At 43.2% G+C, this 20,028-nt stretch overlaps 1 long non-coding RNA gene across 2 annotated transcripts in view; it reads left to right on the top strand.

The window, feature by feature from the left end:
- LOC128650260 (uncharacterized) overlaps positions 1 to 19,359 on the top strand; it is a 143,008-nt gene extending 123,649 nt beyond the window's left edge. For both annotated transcript variants that reach the window (XR_008400735.1, XR_008400734.1), the window contains one exon: positions 19,178 to 19,359. This is a non-coding gene — a long non-coding RNA (uncharacterized LOC128650260). The remainder of the gene's footprint in view (positions 1 to 19,177) is intronic.
- Positions 19,360 to 20,028: the final 669 nt, after the last annotated feature.

The following is a 20,028-nucleotide window of genomic DNA, read 5'->3' as shown; positions in this document are numbered from 1 at the left end:
CTGCCTACCTTTATTCACTCAAGTCTATATCAGAAGTGAGGCTACTATCTGTCGCACTAGAAGGGCCGTGTTCCTGTTCCTCGGTGTAGATTCCGGTAAGATCATTTCATTTTATTTCGATATGTGAATGTAATGTTAACGAAACAAGGTAGGGTCCTTTTATCTTTATAAGGAATCATCTGTTAATATCTCCTGAGGGGGGTTATTGAACAGGGGGGACTTTTATCATGTTTGTTATATGGTTCTATCTGCTAATGTGTAGCAATACCTAGGCTTAAGTCTTTTACGGAACATAACAGCCTTATTTTAATGACACGATCTCTTGAAATTGCGCGCCTTTTTTGTGACTGGTACGGTGCTCTTTGTGACGGGTGCGATTACGTTGTTTCTCACTTCCGTAGGCTGACTGTGTGCGACAGAGAGAGTCTAGCTCGTGGGTTGTCTGGTTCAAAGGAGGTGGTGAGTGCCTCAGCCATTGTGGGTGTAAAAAGAGTGCCAGTTATTTTTTGTAATCCCAAGATTATGGAGGATTCGGATATCTTGGACACGGATGTCTCAGATGCGTAGCATGTGTCTTGTGATGGACATGAAATGGCCCGGGTAATCAATGCCCATGAGCTAGAAGTACTCTCTTCTCCCGGATCAGGGAGCTTAGAGTGCATTGAGCCATCCACATCCGAGGTTTCCATGTCCCGTGGGGTGCGTGCCCCAGACCCTTTTTTGGCTACGCAAGCAGGTGTCCCTATGGCCTTTACTCCTTCTCCAGAAGGTGGCTTGTTTCTTCAAGAGGTTACGGCACGGTTCTGCATGGCCGTTTCTTTGGCGCTGGCTCATTTATATCTCCCAAGTGAAATATTTCTAAGATACTGTCCGTGTTCTGTTAACCAGGGCCCGTGGGATCGCCTGATTCAGTTTGGCCTCCTGGGGAAGCGTTGGCTTCTGAGGCTTCAGGGGCCCCTACCTCGGGGTCAGGGTCTTTTGTTGATCCGACGAGGGATGATTTTGCCTTCTGTTGTAGGCTTGCACGTCTTAGTGTTCTTTTAAGACACGTTTTGGCAATGTTAGAGGATCCCAGTCCTAGTGGGCCGAGGGATCCGAGGCCTTAGATGCTGGATGTCAAACTGGATGCAACGTTTAGGGTTGAAGCCAATTTCCTCAACGTCTCCATTTTATTTTTTATTTATGTTTCGGTTCCAGTTCTGAGCTTGGGTGAATGAGGCCTCTGATCGGCTGGTTCCGTTGGTGTTGTCATTCACCTTGGACGTTCACCCGACGGGTGCTGCCTTCCTTTTATTTTTGATCCGGATGGATGTGTTTAATTTGTTTTTCTTAAGCTCATGTCTGATAGATTTCCATTTTTGAGAACGTTCTTCTCTGGAACCGATACTTGCGATTTTGTGGTCACTTGGGCACTTCCACTTGCGCACTTTTGAATAACAGAATTATGTTTTCTAGTTAATTTATCGAACCTTCGGGTCGAATTTTCTTGGACAGTACTTATACCAGGCAGGTACTGGCCAGACGCTTTTCTGCTGTTCTTGGGTTCATGTCACCCTCGTGGTGCTGATTTAATCCTGTCGGATTCTGAATGTCACTTGGCTTATTGATATGGACTCCGGGCTCGGATCCTAATTCGAAGTATGAGGCCTAGTGTGTAGATACACTTCCGAAGGGAGGGTTGTGAGTCCTGATCTAAGGTTGGCTTTTTCTGGCTACTCGCCTGGATACCAGTCTGACTTTGCAGATGTCATCATGGTTCTTACAAGTCCCTGGGGACTCAGAACAGTAGTTTCCATTCCTTTGGAGTTGAGATGTGTTTTTTTTTTTTTTTTTTTGTGAGATGTGTTTTGACCTCTGTGGTCTAGTGTTTTCTGAGTGGTGAACGATTTGCGTCTTCACTTGAGGTTCTTCCGGATGCTGACTCTTTAGCCTAATAACATGTTTTGCAGTGGGGGAGGCTCCTTCCTTCCCGTCTTGGGGGGGTCATCTGGTCTGGAATTACGAGCATGTCCTTCCTTTGCTCAGAGTTGCGTTACTCTAGGAGGTGAAGTGCAAGGTTTCCCTGCCTTCTGTAGGGAGCTGTGAGGCTTCCAGCTCTACCCTGTTAATGTTTTTTTTTTTCTCTCATATGGGATCTACCCTTGGTCTGACCATGGTCTAAGACACTCGGGTGTTATCAGCGACCTTGTTGCAAATCTAGCCTTGGGGCTTATCAGAGGTCGGTTACAGGCGGTCGCCCTTCTGGGGTCAGGTAGATGACCATTTTTCCTCAATGCTCCGTTGGGGCTTAGTGGCTACGTTTAGCTCACTGGGATGTCAAGCAGAAGGTCCAGGATTCTCATCCATCTTTGGATGCTAGTTGTTACCTTGCCAGCGTGTGTTCACGTGGTTAAGCTTGTCTTCGTGATTTTTCCTTGCGACCCAGGAGCTCTGGGTGCCGCATCTTAAACTGGTCAGGAGTTCTTTCAGACTCTTGGGTTTGAGACTGTTGGTAGGTCGCCAAGTCTATGTACTTTAGATGGTGTGTTCCTCTCAAAGTTAGATCCTTCGATCAATTTCGTTTTTCGAAGACTTTGGCCTAGGACCATGTCACTCCCTGGATCGGGTGTGGGCGGTTTGGTCTCACCTTAGGTGTTCTGGTTCCGCGTGTCACTTTGAAGGGGGCGGGGTTCTTCTTGGGTGATTCCTATCTGTCTGAGGCTTAGGTTCTAGGTCTCTCTGACGGATCCCTACTATTTTTCTGTCACATTTGATGATCCTATAGACTCCAGGTGTCCTCTCCATTGAGTTGGTCATATTGGCCGAGGGGTTTTGCCTCTATGGTAGGGTGGTTCCGTGGCTTTGGTTCCCTTCTCTCCTAGAGTGAGGGATGGGTGCTTGTGTGTTCTCCTGATTTGGAGTTACCTCACTATCTGTGACGACCTGTGGGTCCTTGTTTTTCTTGCCTTGTAGGGTTTTTTCCCTTCTTTCGTTTTCAGTATCCTGAAAAGGGAGATGTGGAGCAGTGACTGGTTCCACCATTCCTGCAGCAGGAGGCTGGGGGTTTTCAATCCTGGTAAGGTTCCTGTCTTTGTTGGATTCTGATATTTAGATGCTGGGGGTCTAAGAATTTCTTCTGTTGGGAATTTTTCCTCTTTATGGAAGACAATAGTCTAAGTGCTCTCGTACCCGAGCTCGAGGTCTGTCCTGACTCACGGTAGCATGACATTTTTTTTGTGGCGGTCAGAGTTCTACTCGGGGGTTTTGCTCCTCGTAGATTTATCCTTTTTCTCCGGAGGTCTGGGACTCTTGTCTTCGGTCTTGACTAGTCTTTGGGCTGGGACCATTACCCTGGAGGGAAGGTCGGGGATCTGTTACTCTCTGCATTGACTGTCTTCTTCTTGAGTCTGTCCTCCCCTGCGGTGGGAGGACTTTTGATGTCCTCCTCTTTTCTAACGGCGCCTGGTGCTGAGAGGGGACACTCCTTGGAGCCAGGTATTCTAAGGGCTGTTGAGTGTTTGGACGGTTTCTAGTTTGAAACCAGCTGCAACTATTTGCACCTTGAATGTGTGCTGGCAAGCTTTAAAACTCCTCTTGGTGGTTTGGGTTCCACGATGGCCGAGTCAGCTTTCCTACCTGGAAGTTGGTCATTGAGAGTTCCTGTTCAGATTGTTTGGTGTCCTCTTGGAGAGCTCTTTGCTAACTGCTGGGATAGTTATCCTGTTTCTGCTGTCTGTGCTTGCCTGGCCTGCAGGTTTTGACTTGATGCGAGGCAACAGGGAACTCATGGTTTTCATGAGCACTTTATGCTATGGTGCTGTGTCAGGGATATGAGGGTGATCCTTGAATCCTTTTTGGGACGTGTTTTCCCTGAGTATGGATTTTTTCAGGTCCTTGTGTTTCTAGGGAGTTTGTCTCCCTGGGCGCTACTATCGTAAGACAACCTTGGGTTGTTCTATGTTTGAGCCATGTGGTATGATCCTTTGGATTTCTTCTGGGAATCTGTTCGTCCTCTTGGGGGCAGGTAGAGGTCCTTGTTTTCGGCCGGGTACTCTTCATGGGAGTCGTGAGCCGCGGGGCTGACTCCTCGGAGGCTGTTTGTGCTCGACAGACTCTTGGGCTGAGTGGTCTTTAGCTCGGCTTTGCTGGTTGTGTAATTGATGTGCAGTTACCTGGGCTTCAGGTTTTTTACCTGTGTCGTTTAATATATTTATAGGGTGTCTGGTAATTTTAGGCTGGGGTGCCTTTCGAAGGGGCCACCTTTTTTGTACCCACCCTTTGTTTGCATTCAGTGTCCTCTAGCTTGGGTATTATTTTCTCAAAAGTAATGAATACAGCTGTGGACTCTTCCCGTTTAAGAAGAAAAACATAAATTATGCTTACCTGATAATTTTCTTTTCTTCTGACGGGAAGAGTCCGCAGCTCCCGCCTGCGTTTTATCTATGAGGCGGGAGTAGTTTTTGGCTCTTCTGGCACCTTTTTTTCACCCTGATATTTCTCCTACTGTTCCTTGTTCCCTTGGCAGAATGACTGGGGGATGAGGGAAGTGGGGGAGGTATTTAAGCCTTTAGCTGGGGTGTCTTTGCCTCCTCCTGGTGGCAGGTTCTGTATTTCCCAAAAGTAATGAATGCAGCTGTGGACTCTTCCTGTCAGAAGAAAAGAACATTATCAGGTAAGCATAATTTTTTTTTTTCACTTTCTGTACACCACTGATTTTCAAACCTGCCCTCAGGCCTCCCCAGCAGGCCAGAGTTTCAGGATTACCTTGGTTGAGAGCAGGTAAAATAACCATGTTTACTAATAAACTGATTATTTCACCTAAGCTCTAGTTCAGATATCCTCTAAATCTGGCTTGTTAGGGAGGCCTGAGTGCATGTTTGAAAACCAGTGCTGTACACTCATGCTTCTTTTTATTATCTCTGTCTGTGAACCAAAGCCCAATACTTAGAGAGAATGATTGAAAATCAACATTTCTCCAACATAGGTGTGTCCGGTCCACGGCGTCATCCTTACTTGTGGGATATTCTCTTCCCCAACAGGAAATGGCAAAGAGCCCAGCAAAGCTGGTCACATGATCCCTCCTAGGCTCCGCCTACCCCAGTCATTCTCTTTGCCGTTGTACAGGCAACATCTCCACGGAGATGGCTTAGAGTTTTTTAGTGTTTAACTGTAGTTTTTATTATTCAATCAAGAGTTTGTTATTTTAAAATAGTGCTGGTATGTACTATTTACTCAGAAACAGAAAAGAGATGAAGATTTCTGTTTGTATGAGGAAAATGATTTTAGCAACCGTTACTAAAATCCATGGCTGTTCCACACAGGACTGTTGAGAGGAATTAACTTCAGTTGGGGGAACAGTGAGCAGTCTCTTGCTGCTTGAGGTATGACACATTCTAACAAGACGATGTAATGCTGGAAGCTGTCATTTTCCCTATGGGATCCGGTAAGCCATGTTTATTAAGATTGTAAATAAGGGCTTCACAAGGGCTTATTAAGACTGTAGACTTTTTCTGGGCTAAATCGATTCATTATTAACACATATTTAGCCTTGAGGAATCATTTAATCTGGGTATTTTGATAAGATTATATCGGCAGGCACTTTTTTAGACACCTTTCTCTTTAGGGGCTTTCCCAAATCATAGGCAGAGCCTCATTTTCGCGCCGGTGTTGCGCACTTGTTTTTGAGAGGCATGACATGCAGTCGCATGTGTGAGGAGCTCTGATACATAGAAAAGACTTTCTGAAGGCGTCATTTGGTATCGTATTCCCCTTTGGGCTTGGTTGGGTCTCAGCAAAGCAGACACCAGGGACTGTAAAGGGGTTAAAGTTAAAAACGGCTCCGGTTCCGTTATTTTAAGGGTTAAAGCTTCCAAATTTGGTGTGCAATACTTTTAAGGCTTTAAGACACTGTGGTGAAATTTTGGTGAATTTTGAACAATTCCTTCATATTTTTTCGCAATTGCAGTAATAAAGTGTGTTCAGTTTAAAATTTAAAGTGACAGTAACGGTTTTATTTTAAAACGTTTTTTGTACTTTATCAAGTTTATGCCTGTTTAACATGTCTGAACTACCAGATAGACTGTGTTCTGAATGTGGGGAAGCCAGAGTTCCTACTGCATCATTCCCTCCTTCGTCTACACGAGTCTTGCCCACTCAGGAGGCCCCTAGTACATCTAGCGCGCCAATACTCCTTACTATGCAACAATTAACGGCTGTAATGGATAATTCTGTCAAAAACATTTTAGCCAAAATGCACACTTATCAGCGTAAGCGCGACTGCTCTGTTTTAGATACTGAAGAGCATGACGACGCTGATAATAATGGTTCTGAAGGGCCCCTAAACCAGTCTGATGGGGCCAGGGAGGTTTTGTCTGAGGGAGAAATTACTGATTCAGGGAACATTTCTCGACAAGCTGAACCTGATGTGATTACGTTTAAATTTAAGTTGGAACATCTCCGCATTCTGCTTAAGGAGGTATTATCCACTCTGGATGATTGTGACAAGTTGGTCATCCCAGAGAAACTATGTAAAATGGACAAGTTCCTAGAGGTCCCGGGGCTCCCAGAAGCTTTTCCTATACCCAAGCGGGTGGCGGACATTGTAAATAAAGAATGGGAAAGGCCCGGTATTCCTTTCGTCCCTCCCCCCATATTTAAAAAATTGTTTCCTATGGTCGACCCCAGAAAGGACTTATGGCAGACAGTCCCCAAGGTCGAGGGAGCGGTTTCCACTTTAAACAAACGCACCACTATACCCATAGAAGATAGTTGTGCTTTCAAAGATCCTATGGATAAAAAATTAGAAGGTTTACTTAAAAAGATGTTTGTTCAGCAGGGTTACCTTCTACAACCAATTTCATGCATTGTCCCTGTCGCTACAGCCGTGTGTTTCTGGTTCGATGAGCTGGTAAAGGCGGTCGATAGTGATTCTCCTCCTTATGAGGAGATTATGGACAGAATCAATGCTCTCAAATTGGCTAATTCTTTCACCCTAGACGCCACTTTGCAATTGGCTAGGTTAGCGGCTAAGCATTCTGGGTTTGCTATTGTGGCGCGCAGAGCGCTTTGGTTGAAATCTTGGTCAGCTGATGCGTCTTCCAAGAACAAGCTACTTAACATTCCTTTCAAGGGGAAAACGCTGTTTGGCCCTGACTTGAAAGAGATTATCTCTGATATCACTGGGGGTAAGGGCCACGCCCTTCCTCAGGATCGGCCTTTCAAGGCCAAAAATAAACCTAATTTTCGTCCCTTTCGTAGAAACGGACCAGCCCAAAGTGCTACGTCCTCTAAGCAAGAGGGTAATACTTCTCAAGCCAAGCCAGCTTGGAGACCAATGCAAGGCTGGAACAAGGGAAAGCAGGCCAAGAAACCTGCCACTGCTACCAAGACAGCATGAAATGTTGGCCCCCGATCCGGGACCGGATCTGGTGGGGGGCAGACTCTCTCTCTTCGCTCGGGCTTGGGCAAGAGATGTTCTGGATCCTTGGGCGCTAGAAATAGTCTCCCAAGGTTATCTTCTGGAATTCAAGGGGCTTCCCCCAAGGGGGAGGTTCCACAGGTCTCAGTTGTCTTCAGACCACATAAAAAGACAGGCATTCTTACGTTGTGTAGAAGACCTGTTAAAAATGGGAGTGATTCATCCTGTTCCATTAGGAGAACAAGGGATGGGGTTCTACTCCAATCTGTTCATAGTTCCCAAAAAAGAGGGAACGTTCAGACCAATCTTAGATCTCAAGATCTTAAACTAGTTTCTCAAGGTTCCATCGTTCAAAATGGAAACCATTCGAACAATTCTTCCTTCCATCCAGGAAGGTCAATTCATGACCACGGTGGATTTAAAGGATGCGTATCTACATATTCCTATCCACAAGGAACATCATCGGTTCCTAAGGTTCGCATTCCTGGACAAGCATTACCAGTTCGTGGCGCTTCCTTTCGGATTAGCCACTGCTCCAAGGATTTTCACAAAGGTACTAGGGTCCCTTCTAGCTGTGCTAAGACCAAGGGGCATTGCTGTAGTACCTTACTTGGACGACATTCTGATTCAAGCGTCGTCCCTTCCTCAAGCAAAGGCTCACACGGACATTGTCCTGGCCTTTCTCAGATCTCACGGATGGAAAGTGAACGTGGAAAAGAGTTCTCTATCTCCGTCAACAAGGGTTCCCTTCTTGGGGACAATAATAGACTCCTTAGAAATGAGGATTTTTCTGACAGAGGCCAGAAAAACAAAACTTCTAGACTCTTGTCGGATACTTCATTCCGTTCCTCTTCCTTCCATAGCGCAGTGCATGGAAGTGATAGGTTTGATGGTAGCGGCAATGGACATAGTTCCTTTTGCGCGCATTCATCTAAGACCATTACAACTGTGCATGCTCAGTCAGTGGAATGGGGACTATACAAACTTGTCTCCGAGGATACAAGTAAATCAGAGGACCAGAGACTCACTCCGTTGGTGGCTGTCCCTGGACAACCTGTCACAAGGGATGACCTTCTGCAGACCAGAGTGGGTCATTGTCACGACCGACGCCAGTCTGATGGGCTGGGGCGCGGTCTGGGGATCCCTGAAAGCTCAGGGTCTTTGGTCTCGGGAAGAATCTCTTCTACCGATAAATATTCTGGAACTGAGAGCGATATTCAATGCTCTCAAGGCTTGGCCTCAGCTAGCGAGGGCCAAGTTCATACGGTTTCAATCAGACAACATGACAACTGTTGCGTACATCAACCATCAGGGGGGAACAAGGAGTTCCCTGGCGATGGAAGAAGTGACCAAAATCATTCTATGGGCGGAGTCTCACTCCTGCCACCTGTCTGCTATCCACATCCCAGGAGTGGAAAATTGGGAAGCGGATTTTCTGAGTCGTCAGACATTACATCCGGGGGAGTGGGAACTCCATCCGGAAATCTTTGCCCAAGTCACTCAACTGTGGGGCATTCCAGACATGGATCTGATGGCCTCTCGTCAGAACTTCAAAGTTCCTTGCTACGGGTCCAGATCCAGGGATCCCAAGGCGGCTCTAGTGGATGCACTAGTAGCACCTTGGACCTTCAAACTAGCTTATGTATTCCCGCCGTTTCCTCTCATCCCCAGGCTGGTAGCCAGGATCAATCAGGAAAGGGCGTCGGTGATCTTGATAGCTCCTGCGTGGCCACGCAGGACTTGGTATGCAGATCTGGTGAATATGTCATCGGCTCCACCATGGAAGCTACCTTTGAGACGAGACCTTCTTGTTCAAGGTCCGTTCGAACATCCGAATCTGGTCTCACTCCAGCTGACTGCTTGGAGATTGAACGCTTGATCTTATCGAAGCGAGGGTTCTCAGATTCTGTTATCGATACTCTTGTTCAGGCCAGAAAGCCTGTAACTAGAAAGATTTACCACAAAATTTGGAAAAAATATATCTGTTGGTGTGAATCTAAAGGATTCCCTTGGGACAAGGTTAAGATTCCTAAGATTCTATCCTTCCTTCAAGAAGGATTGGAAAAAGGATTATCTGCAAGTTCCCTGAAGGGACAGATTTCTGCCTTGTCTGTGTTACTTCACAAAAAGCTGGCAGCTGTGCCAGATGTTCAAGCCTTTGTTCAGGCTCTGGTTAGAATCAAGCCTGTTTACAAACCTTTGACTCCTCCTTGGAGTCTCAACTTAGTTCTTTCAGTTCTTCAGGGGGTTCCGTTTGAACCCTTACATTCCGTTGATATTAAGTTATTATCTTGGAAAGTTTTGTTTTTGGTTGCAATTTCTTCTGCTAGAAGAGTTTCAGAATTATCTGCTCTGCAGTGTTCTCCTCCTTATCTGGTGTTCCATGCAGATAAGGTGGTTTTACGTACTAAACCTGGTTTTCTTCCAAAAGTTGTTTCTAACAAAAACATTAACCAGGAGATTATCGTACCTTCTCTGTGTCCGAAACCAGTTTCGAAGAAGGAACGTTTGTTGCACAATTTGGATGTTGTTCGCGCTCTAAAATTCTATTTAGATGCTACAAAGGATTTTAGACAAACATCTTCCTTGTTTGTTGTTTATTCCGGTAAAAGGAGAGGTCAAAAAGCAACTTCTACCTCTCTCTCTTTTTGGATTAAAAGCATCATCAGATTGGCTTACGAGACTGCCGGACGGCAGCCTCCTGAAAGAATCACAGCTCATTCCACTAGGGCTGTGGCTTCCACATGGGCCTTCAAGAACGAGGCTTCTGTTGATCAGATATGTAGGGCAGCGACTTGGTCTTCACTGCACACTTTTACCAAATTTTACAAGTTTGATACTTTTGCTTCTTCTGAGGCTATTTTTGGGAGAAAGGTTTTGCAAGCCGTGGTGCCTTCCATCTAGGTGACCTGATTTGCTCCCTCCCATCATCCGTGTCCTAAAGCTTTGGTATTGGTTCCCACAAGTAAGGATGACGCCGTGGACCGGACACACCTATGTTGGAGAAAACAGAATTTATGTTTACCTGATAAATTACTTTCTCCAACGGTGTGTCCGGTCCACGGCCCGCCCTGGTTTTTTAATCAGGTCTGATAATTTATTTTCTTTAACTACAGTCACCACGGTATCATATGGTTTCTCCTATGCAAATATTCCTCCTTCACGTCGGTCGAATGACTGGGGTAGGCGGAGCCTAGGAGGGATCATGTGACCAGCTTTGCTGGGCTCTTTGCCATTTCCTGTTGGGGAAGAGAATATCCCACAAGTAAGGATGACGCCGTGGACCGGACACACCGTTGGAGAAAGTAATTTATCAGGTAAACATAAATTCTGTTTTTGTTATTTCTCATACCTCCTGTTGGGAGTGTATTTTTTTTTTCTGCTAGCTATGTTTACACAACTTTTCTATAGTCTATACTTAAATATAGAAACTTTCAGTATAGGTAGAGATACCAAAAGCAAAATCAGCTATTTCAAATGCTGTTATAAAAGTAACAAAACTATTTTTAAATAATTGAATACACTCCAGTAGTTCAAATAGATAATGGAGCACTAATTAAAGGGGAGAAAAATTTAGGGTAGGCAGTCTAACAATGTTCTGCTAGACAGTAACCTACCATTACTTAGCCACAATGTAACCCACATTTTCCAGAGTAATTGTATATCGTCTGCTTCTATATCTGTCCAGATTTGTACTTTTTTTTTTTTGTCTCCTGGTGCTGATCTTTGATCATTTAGAGATGCAATTGTTGCTCATGCGCCATACACACCTGCCTATCAAGTGAGTGCATGTGCACCAGTCAGCTATTGCAGAAAATTAAAGATCACTCTTAATAGATGCCTGATTCAGTTTTATATGAGAAAAAGCCTGTATAATTTTATATTTCTCTTGTAAGGTGTATCCAGTCCACGGATTCATCCATTACTTGTGGGATATTCTCCTTCCAACAGGAAGCTGCAAGAGGATCACCCACAGCAGAGCTGTCTATATAGCTTCTCCCCTAACTGCCACCTCCAGTTAGTCTCTTGCAGCTCTCGACAAGGGAAGTAGCTAGAGAGATGTGGTGAATTAGTGTAGTTTATCTTCAATCAAAAGTTTATTTTTAAACGGTGCCGGCGTTGTACTGTTTTTTTACCTCAGGCAGAAATTAGAAGAAGAATTTGCCTGAGGTTTTTGATGATCTTAGCAGGTTGTAACTAAGGTCCACTGCTGTTCTCACACATAACTGAAGAGTATGGGGAAACTTCAGCTGGGAGAACGGCCTGCAGAATTAATTGCCCTGAGGTATGTTCAGTATATTTTCTTCTAGAGGATAAGAACTAGAAAAAGCTGACAGTGCCTGATATAGTTAAGGTAAGCCTGATTGCAGTGATTTAATAACAACTGGCATCATGCTTGCAGTAAAGGGTAATTTTCATATTACTTTCTATTATGGCTTAGTATGTGTGTATATATATATATATATATGGAGCGTTTTTTTACTGAGGTGATAAATCTTTATTTGGGGCCTAGTTTTCCACATGGCTGTTATTTTACTTCTAGGAATAGTTTTTTTAAGGCCCTCTGACTTTGAGATGCATCGTGGGAGGGGCCTATTTTCACGCTCTAATTGCGCAGTTGTTTATTTCATCCTGAGACATCCAGCTTCCCTGAAGGAGTCCCCTGACGTATTGGACCTCTGTAAAGGGTTTTTGTGCCTAAAAAAGTCGTTTTATGGGAAGGTAGGAGCCACAGTAGAGCTGTGGCAGTTTGCTTGACTGTTATAATGTTTTTTACCGTTTTTTTTGCTTCGTTTTTGAACCTGAGGGGTTAATCATCCATTTGCAAGTGGGTGCAATGCTATTTTAGTCTATTTATATACACTGTAAAAATTTCATATTTAACTGCTTTTTTCACTGTTTTGCAGTTTTTGTGTTTGTTTTTTTCCCTTAAAGGCACAGTACCGTTTTTTTATATTCTGCTTTTTCACATTAAAGTGTTTTCAAAGCTTGCTGGTCTCATTACTAGTCTGTTAAACATGTCTGACATAGAGGAAACTCCTTGTTCATTATGTTTAGAAGCCATTGTGGAACCCCCTCTTAGAATGTGTACCAAATGCACTGATCTTACTATAAATTTTAAAGACCATATTCTGGCTTTAAAAGATTTATCACCAGAGGAAATTGACAAGGGGGAAGTTATGCCGTCTAACTCTCCCCACGTGTCAGAGCCTATAACTCCCGCTCAAGAGGCGCCAAGTACATCTAGCGCGCCCATTGCGTATACTTTACAAAGACATGGCGGCAGTTATGAATCATACTCTTACAGAAGTATTGTCCAAACTGCCAGGGTTACAAGGAAAGCGAGACAGCTCTGGGACTAGAAAAAATACAGAGCTCTCTGACGCTTTAGTAGCTATGTCCGATATACCCTCACAATGTGCAGAAGCCGAAGAAGGAGAGCTTCTATCTGTGGGTGATTTTTCTGACTCAGGGAAGACACTTCAACCTGATTCTGATATGTCTACATTTAAATTTAAGCTTGAACACCTCCGCATGTTGCTCAGGGAGGTTTTAGCAACTCTGGATGACTGTGACGCCATTGTAGTCCCAGAGAAATTGTGTAAATTGGATAAATACTACGCAGTGCCTGTTTACACTGATGTTTCTCCAATCCCTAAGAGGTTTTCAGAAATTATTACTAAGGAATGGGATAGACCAGGTGTACATTTCTCTCCCACTCCTGTTTTTAAAAAGAGGTTTCCCATAGATGCCGCTACACGGGACTTGTGGCAAACGGTCCCTAAGGTGGAGGGTGCAGTCTCTACTCTAGCGAAGCGTACAACTATCCCTGTCGAGGACAGTTGTGCTTTTCTAGACCCAATGGACAAAAAATTAGAGGGTTACCTTAAGAACACTTTTATTCAACAAGGTTTTATTCTCCAGCCCCTTGCATGCATTGCCCCTGTCACTGCTGCTGCGGCCTTCTGGTTTGAGTCTTTAGAAGAGGCTCTACAGGTAGAAACCCCATTGGATGATATCCTTGACAAGCTTAAAGCCCTTAAGCTAGCCAATTCATTTGTTTCTGACGCCGTTTTTCATTTAACCAAACTAACGGCTAAGAACTCAGGTTTTGCTATTCAGGCGCGTAGGGCGCTATGGCTTAAATTCTGGTCAGCTGACGTTACTTCAAAGTCTAAGCTATTCAACATTCCCTTCAAAGGGCAGACACTATTCGGGCCTGGACTGAAGGAGATCATTTCTGATATTACTGGAGGAAAAGGTCACGCCCTTCCTCAGGATAGGTCCAACAAATTAAAGACCAAACAGCCTAATTTTCGTGCCTTTCGAAACTTCAAGAGTGGCGCAGCTTCAGCTTCCTCTAATACAAAACATGAGGGAAATTTTGCCCAGTCCAAGCCCGTCTGGAGACCTAACCAGGCTTGGAACAAAGGAAAGCAGGCCAAAAAAACCTGCTGCTGCCTCTAAGACAGCATGAAAGATCATCCCCCGATCCGGTAACGGATCTAGTAGGGGGCAGACTTTCTCTCTTCGCCCAGGTTTGGGCAAGAGATGTCCAGGATCCTTAGGCGTTGGAAATTGTGTCCCAGGGATATCTTCTGGACTTCAAAGCTTCTTCCCCAAAAGGAAGATTTCATCTCTCACAATTATCTGCAAACCAGATAAAGAGAGAGGCATTCTTACATTGTGTTCAAGACCACCTAGTTATGGGAGTGATCCACCCAGTTCCAAAGGAGGAACAGGGGCAAGGCTTCTATTCAAATCTGTTTGTGGTTCCCAGGAAAGAGGGAACCTTCAGACCAATCTTAGATCTCAAGATCCTAAACAAATTTCTCAGGGTCCCATCCTTCAAGATGGAGACTATTCGAACCATCCTACCTATGATCCAGGAGGGTCAATATATGACTACCGTGGACTTAAAGGATGCTTCTCTGCACATTCTGATACACAGAGATCATCATCGGTTTCTCAGGTTCGCCTTCCTAGACAGGCATTACCAGTTTGTGGCTCTTTCCTTTGGGTTAGCTACGGCACCAAGAATCTTTACGAAGGTTCTGGGGTCACTCCTAGCGGTCCTAAGGCCGCGGGGTATAGCAGTAGCACCTTACCTAGACGACATTCTAATACAGGCGTCGAATTTACAAATCGCCAGGTCCCATACAGACATTGTTCTGGCATTTCTGAGGTCACATGGGTGGAAAGTGAACGAAGAAAAAAGTTTTCTATCCCCTCTCACAAGAGTTTCCTTCCTAGGAACTCTGATAGATTCTGTAGAAATGAAGATTTACCTGACAGAGGCCAGGTTGTCAAAACTTCTAAACTCCTGCCGTGTTCTTTATTCTACTTCTCGCCCTTCAGTGGCTCAGTGTATGGAAGTAATCGGCTTAATGGTAGCGGCAATGGACATAGTGCCGTTTGCCCGCCTACATCTCAGACCGCTGCAACTCTGCATGCTCAGTCAGTGGAATGGGGATTACACAGATTTGTCCCCTCTACTAAATCTGGATCAAGAGACCAGGGATTCTCTTCTCTGGTGGTTATCTCGGGTCCATCTGTCCAAGGGTATGAACTTCCGCAGGCCAGATTGGACAATAGTAACGACAGATGCCAGCCTTCTGGGGTGCAGTCTGGAACTCCCTGAAGGCTCATGGCTTGTGGACTCAAAAGGAGACACTTCTTCCGATAAACATTCTGGAACTAAGAGCGATATTCAATGCTCTTCAGGCTTGGCCTCAGCTAGCTGCAGTCAAGTTCATCAGATTTCAGTCGTACAACATCATGACTGTAGCCTACATCAACCATCAAGGGGGAACAAGGAGTTCCCTAGCAATGTTGGAGGTTTCAAAAATAATTCTATGGGCAGAGGTTCACTCTTGCCATCTATCAGCTATCCATATCCCAGGAGTAGAGAACTGGGAGGCGGATTTTCTAAGTCGACAGACTTTTCATCCGGGGGAGTGGGAACTCCATCCGGAGGTGTTTGCACAGTTGATTCAACTTTGGGGCAAACCAGAACTGGATCTCATGGCGTCTCGTCAGAACGCCAAGCTTCCTTGTTACAGATCCAGGTCCAGGGATCCCAAGGCAGCGCTGATAGATGCTCTATCAGCACCTTGGTCTTTCAACCTGGCTTATGTGTTTCCACCGTTTCCTCTGCTCCCTCGTCTGATTGCCAAGATCAAGCAGGAGAGAGCTTTGGTGATTTTGATAGCTCCTGCGTGGCCACGCAGGACTTGGTACGCAGATCTGGTCGACATGTCATCCTTTCCACCTTGGACTCTGCCGCTGAGACAGGACCTTCTACTTCAAGGTCCCTTCAAACATCCAAATCTAATTTCTCTGCGTCTGACTGCTTGGAGATTGAACGCTTGATTTTGTCAAAACGTGGTTTTTCCGTGTCGGTCATTGATACCTTAATTCAGGCTCAAAAGCCTGTCACCAGGAAAATCTATCATAAGATATGGTGTAAATATCTTCATTGGTGTGAATCCAAGGGTTACTCATGGAGTAAAGTCAGGATTCCCAGGATATTGTCTTTTCTCCAAGAAGGATTGGAGAAGGGATTGTCAGCTAGTTCCTTAAAGGGACAGATTTCTGCTCTGTCTATTCTTTTGCACAAACGTCTGGCGAATGTTCCAGACGTTCAGGCGTTTTGTCAGGCTTTAGTTAGAATCAAGCCTGTGTTTAAACCTGTTGCTCCGCCATGGAGTTTAAATTTAGTTCTTAAAGTTCTTCAAGGGGTTCCGTTTGAACCTCTGCATTCCATAGATATCAAGCTTTTATCTTGGAAAGTTCTGTTCTTGGTAGCTATCTCTTTGGCTCGAAGAGTTTGAGTTATCTGCCTTGCAGTGTGATTCCCCTTATCTGATCTTCCATGCAGATAAGGTAGTTTTGCGTACCAAACCTGGGTTTCTTCCTAAGTTGGTATCCAATAAGAATATCAATCAAGAGATTGTTGTTCCGTCACTGTGTCCTAATCCTTCTTCAAAGAAGGAACGTCTATTACACAATCTTGACGTGGTTCGTGCTTTAAAGTTTTATTTACAAGCTACTAAAGATTTTCGTCAAACATCTGCATTGTTTGTTGTCTACTCTGGACAGAGGAGAGGCCAAAAGGCTTCAGCAACTTCTCTTTCTTTTTGGTTAAGAAGTATAATCCGCTTAGCTTATGAGACTGATGGCCAGCAGCCTCCTGTAAGAATTACAGCTCATTCCACTACAGCGGTGGCTTCCACATGGACCTTTAAAAATGAGGCTTCTGTTGAACAGATTTGTAAGGCGGCGACTTGGTCTTCGCTTCATACTTTTTCTAAATTCTACAAATTTGATACTTTTGCTTCTTCGGAGGCTATTTTTGGGAGAAAGGTCTTACAGGCAGTGGTGCCTTCCGTTTAAGCGCCTGCCTTGTCCCTCCCTTCATCCGTGTCCTATAGCTTTGGTATTGGTATCCCACCTGTAATGGATGAATCCGTGGACTGGATACACCTTACAAGAGAAAACAAAACGTATGTTTACCTGATAAATTTATTTCTCTTGTGGTGTATCCAGTCCACGGCCCGCCTTGTCATTTTAAGGCAGGTGTTTTTTAATTTTTAAACTGCAGTCACCACTGCACCCTATAGTTTCTCCTTTCTCTTGCTTGTCTTCGGTCGAATGACTGGGAGGTGGCAGTTAGGGGAGGAGCTATATAGACAGCTCTGCTGTGGGTGATCCTTTTGGAGCTTCCTGTTCGGAAGGAGAATATCCCACAAGTAATGGATGAATCCATGGACTGGATACACCACAAGAGAAATAAATTTATCAGGTAAGCATACATTTTGTTTTTAATTCCTGATCTCTCCCAAACAGCTCTCTTCCCTCCCTCACCCCTACCACTTTTCACCATCTTAGGTAATGGCAGACAGTATGCAGTTTTAGGGCATTTATTTTTGTTTAGATATATATCTGCAATCAGCCTTCATTTGGTAAAGTAAAAAATCAGATCTTCCTTAGTGCCTCTGGCTGCATTCTTTGCTGTCAAAGCTGACAGTGGGGACCTCAGCATGAGTCAGAAGGTTGAACGTAGGTACAACGTCAACAGGGTATGCTGGGCAAGGCGATACAGGTATGAAACAAAATTCTGATAGAGCATTGAATTTTAAACCACTTTCCAATGGATTTCTTTTATCAACAAAGAGTACCAAGAGGTCTGTGCAAATTTAGAAAACATTTGGGTGTTATGTCCCTTTAATTTAAAGGTACAGTAAAGTTAAGCTTAAACTTTTATGACTCAGCATGCAATTTTAAAAAAACTTTCCAATATACTTCTATTATCTAATCTGCTTTGTTCTCCTAGTATCTTTTAATAAAAAGAATACCTAGGTAGGCTCAGAAAAAGGAATGCACTACTGGGAGCTAGCTGCTTATTGGTGACTACACAAATATATGCCTCTTGGTTCACTCAATGTGCTCAGCTAGCTCCCAGAAGTGCAATGCTACTCTTAACAAAGGATACCAAGAGAATAAAGAAAATTTGATAATTGTAAATTGGAAAGTTGCTCTATCTCTCTTTAACAGAGCCCTCTTATAGTTTATTTGATAGAGTGCTATAAATTATTCCTCTTCTTTTCATTACTTTTACTAAAATCAATCACATATTTTCAGGTATAGAACACCTCCCCACAGTATAGCTACAGTTATATAAGACTGAGGTATGTGCGTACAACTGTCTAAATATTTTTATCATTAGAGGTTTTTCAACATTTAGTGCCATAGTCTTATGAAAGACTATTTGTGAAATATTCATATATCTTACAAACCTGTAAAATACAACATCTCTGGTTTGTATGTTTTTCACACCCAATTCATATTAGTTGCTATCCAAAAGTTAAAATTTTAACTATTATGGCGGAACTTAGCTAAACTATACACAGACTTGCTGGCTTCTAAATTTAGATACATGTGGTCACACTTGTACAAGAAGGTACCTTCGCTCTCTCTTAATTAATCATGGCAGCACCTTGTGATTTATGAATGTAATACATGCATTAAAAAGTTAAATCTAAAAAAATAACTTGATACAGATGCAGCTCCCGTTGAATATGTCTTGCATGCTAAGGAAATTTCTCATCAGCATAAAGAGAAGTGAATATTGGAATAAAGTTATTTCAGCTCTTTCTTGTATACGATTTTTTGATTTGCTTGGGTGTCAAAGCTTTTGTATATGTGATAGATGTTGTAAAGCTCACTGCAATCTCATTTTACGAAAGATTCCACAATTCCAATGAGTTTTTTTTTTTTTTTTTTTTTTTTAAAATAAAGAATTACATAATGCTAAGATAGTAGGTAAAGTCAAAATTAAACTTTAATGATTCAAAGAGCAATACATTTAAATAACATTTAGCAATTTACTTATATTATAAAATTTGATTTGTTCTTTTGTTATCTCTTGTTGAAGGGTACACTTATAATACTTCACAAGAATGTGTCTTTAGCACTCTACAGCAGCAGTTTGCAACAATATACAATTGCTACAAACATTTCTGCAAACACTGCTGCCATACAATGCTAAATACATATACTTTCCCAAGCTCATATATCTACCTAGTTTTACTCTTCAACAAAGGAAATTTGATAATAGAAGTAAATTGGAAAGTGTTTTTTTCTGTTGTTGTTGAAAATTTGACTTTACTGTCGCTTAAATTATTTGACTTATTGTTGACGGAAATACAGATAATAGTGCTATGATCTCTAAAAATCCAATGTCTGCAATTTAACTGGTTACCTTTTCATTTATTTTAGGGAAGCAATGAGAAATTATTTAAAAGAAAGAGGAGATCAGACTGTACTTATCCTCCATGCTAAAGTTGCCCAGAAATCGTATGGCAATGAAAAAAGGTAAGGTGTGACCTCTGTGCTGTTGTTTTTTTTAATTTCCTCCTTGATTTTAGTAGATACTACTTGGATACATTTCTATGCGCCTTCTGTCTCATCCCCTTCATATTCATCAAGTAACAATCTCACAGGGTTTAGTGTCCCTTTTGATAGTTAGTTTGCAAAGATCCACTTTTTCTCTCTGGCCTGTTTTAGTCACACGGTGGTTGTTCCTCCCTTGGGTATGTAATAAAGGGATGCCACAGGAACTGGAGAGGAATGCAAAGAGGAAATGGTAGACATCTGTGATGATTTTACCTACTCCGAGGCAATAAACCCAATTTGTTTCTGAATTTTACTTAACCTACCAAGTAATTGATTTATTGTATATATCATTTTAATTGTACCTTGCCTGACTCCTCAATATTTGGTGTATATTTGTGTGTAGGAACATACAGAAACTAAATAATTTCTTTAGTCTGCATTTTCCTAAAGAGGTTTGTTTCAGCTTCCGGTGTCCCATCATTGAGTTAAACTGATCTCATTTTGGTTTATATTTATAAATCATGCACAATGACTATCTGTATCTTGACTTAGCACCATTTAGCGTTCAATATTTTTATAACCAAATGTATATCTCTATGTATTTATTTCAAAGCAGTCACAGTGCACTCACTTTAGATCTGCGGCCATCGGTTGCTATGTAATCCACAATCTATAGAGAACCAAATAACATAAGCACTCGCCATATTATAAGAACATTAAAACATGCGTTTATT

This window comes from Bombina bombina, chromosome 2, assembly GCF_027579735.1.
Source record: "Bombina bombina isolate aBomBom1 chromosome 2, aBomBom1.pri, whole genome shotgun sequence".
Classification (NCBI taxonomy): domain Eukaryota; kingdom Metazoa; phylum Chordata; class Amphibia; order Anura; family Bombinatoridae; genus Bombina; species Bombina bombina.
Note: the sequence above shows the minus strand (reverse complement) of the source record. Positions and strands in the feature narration are given on the sequence as shown.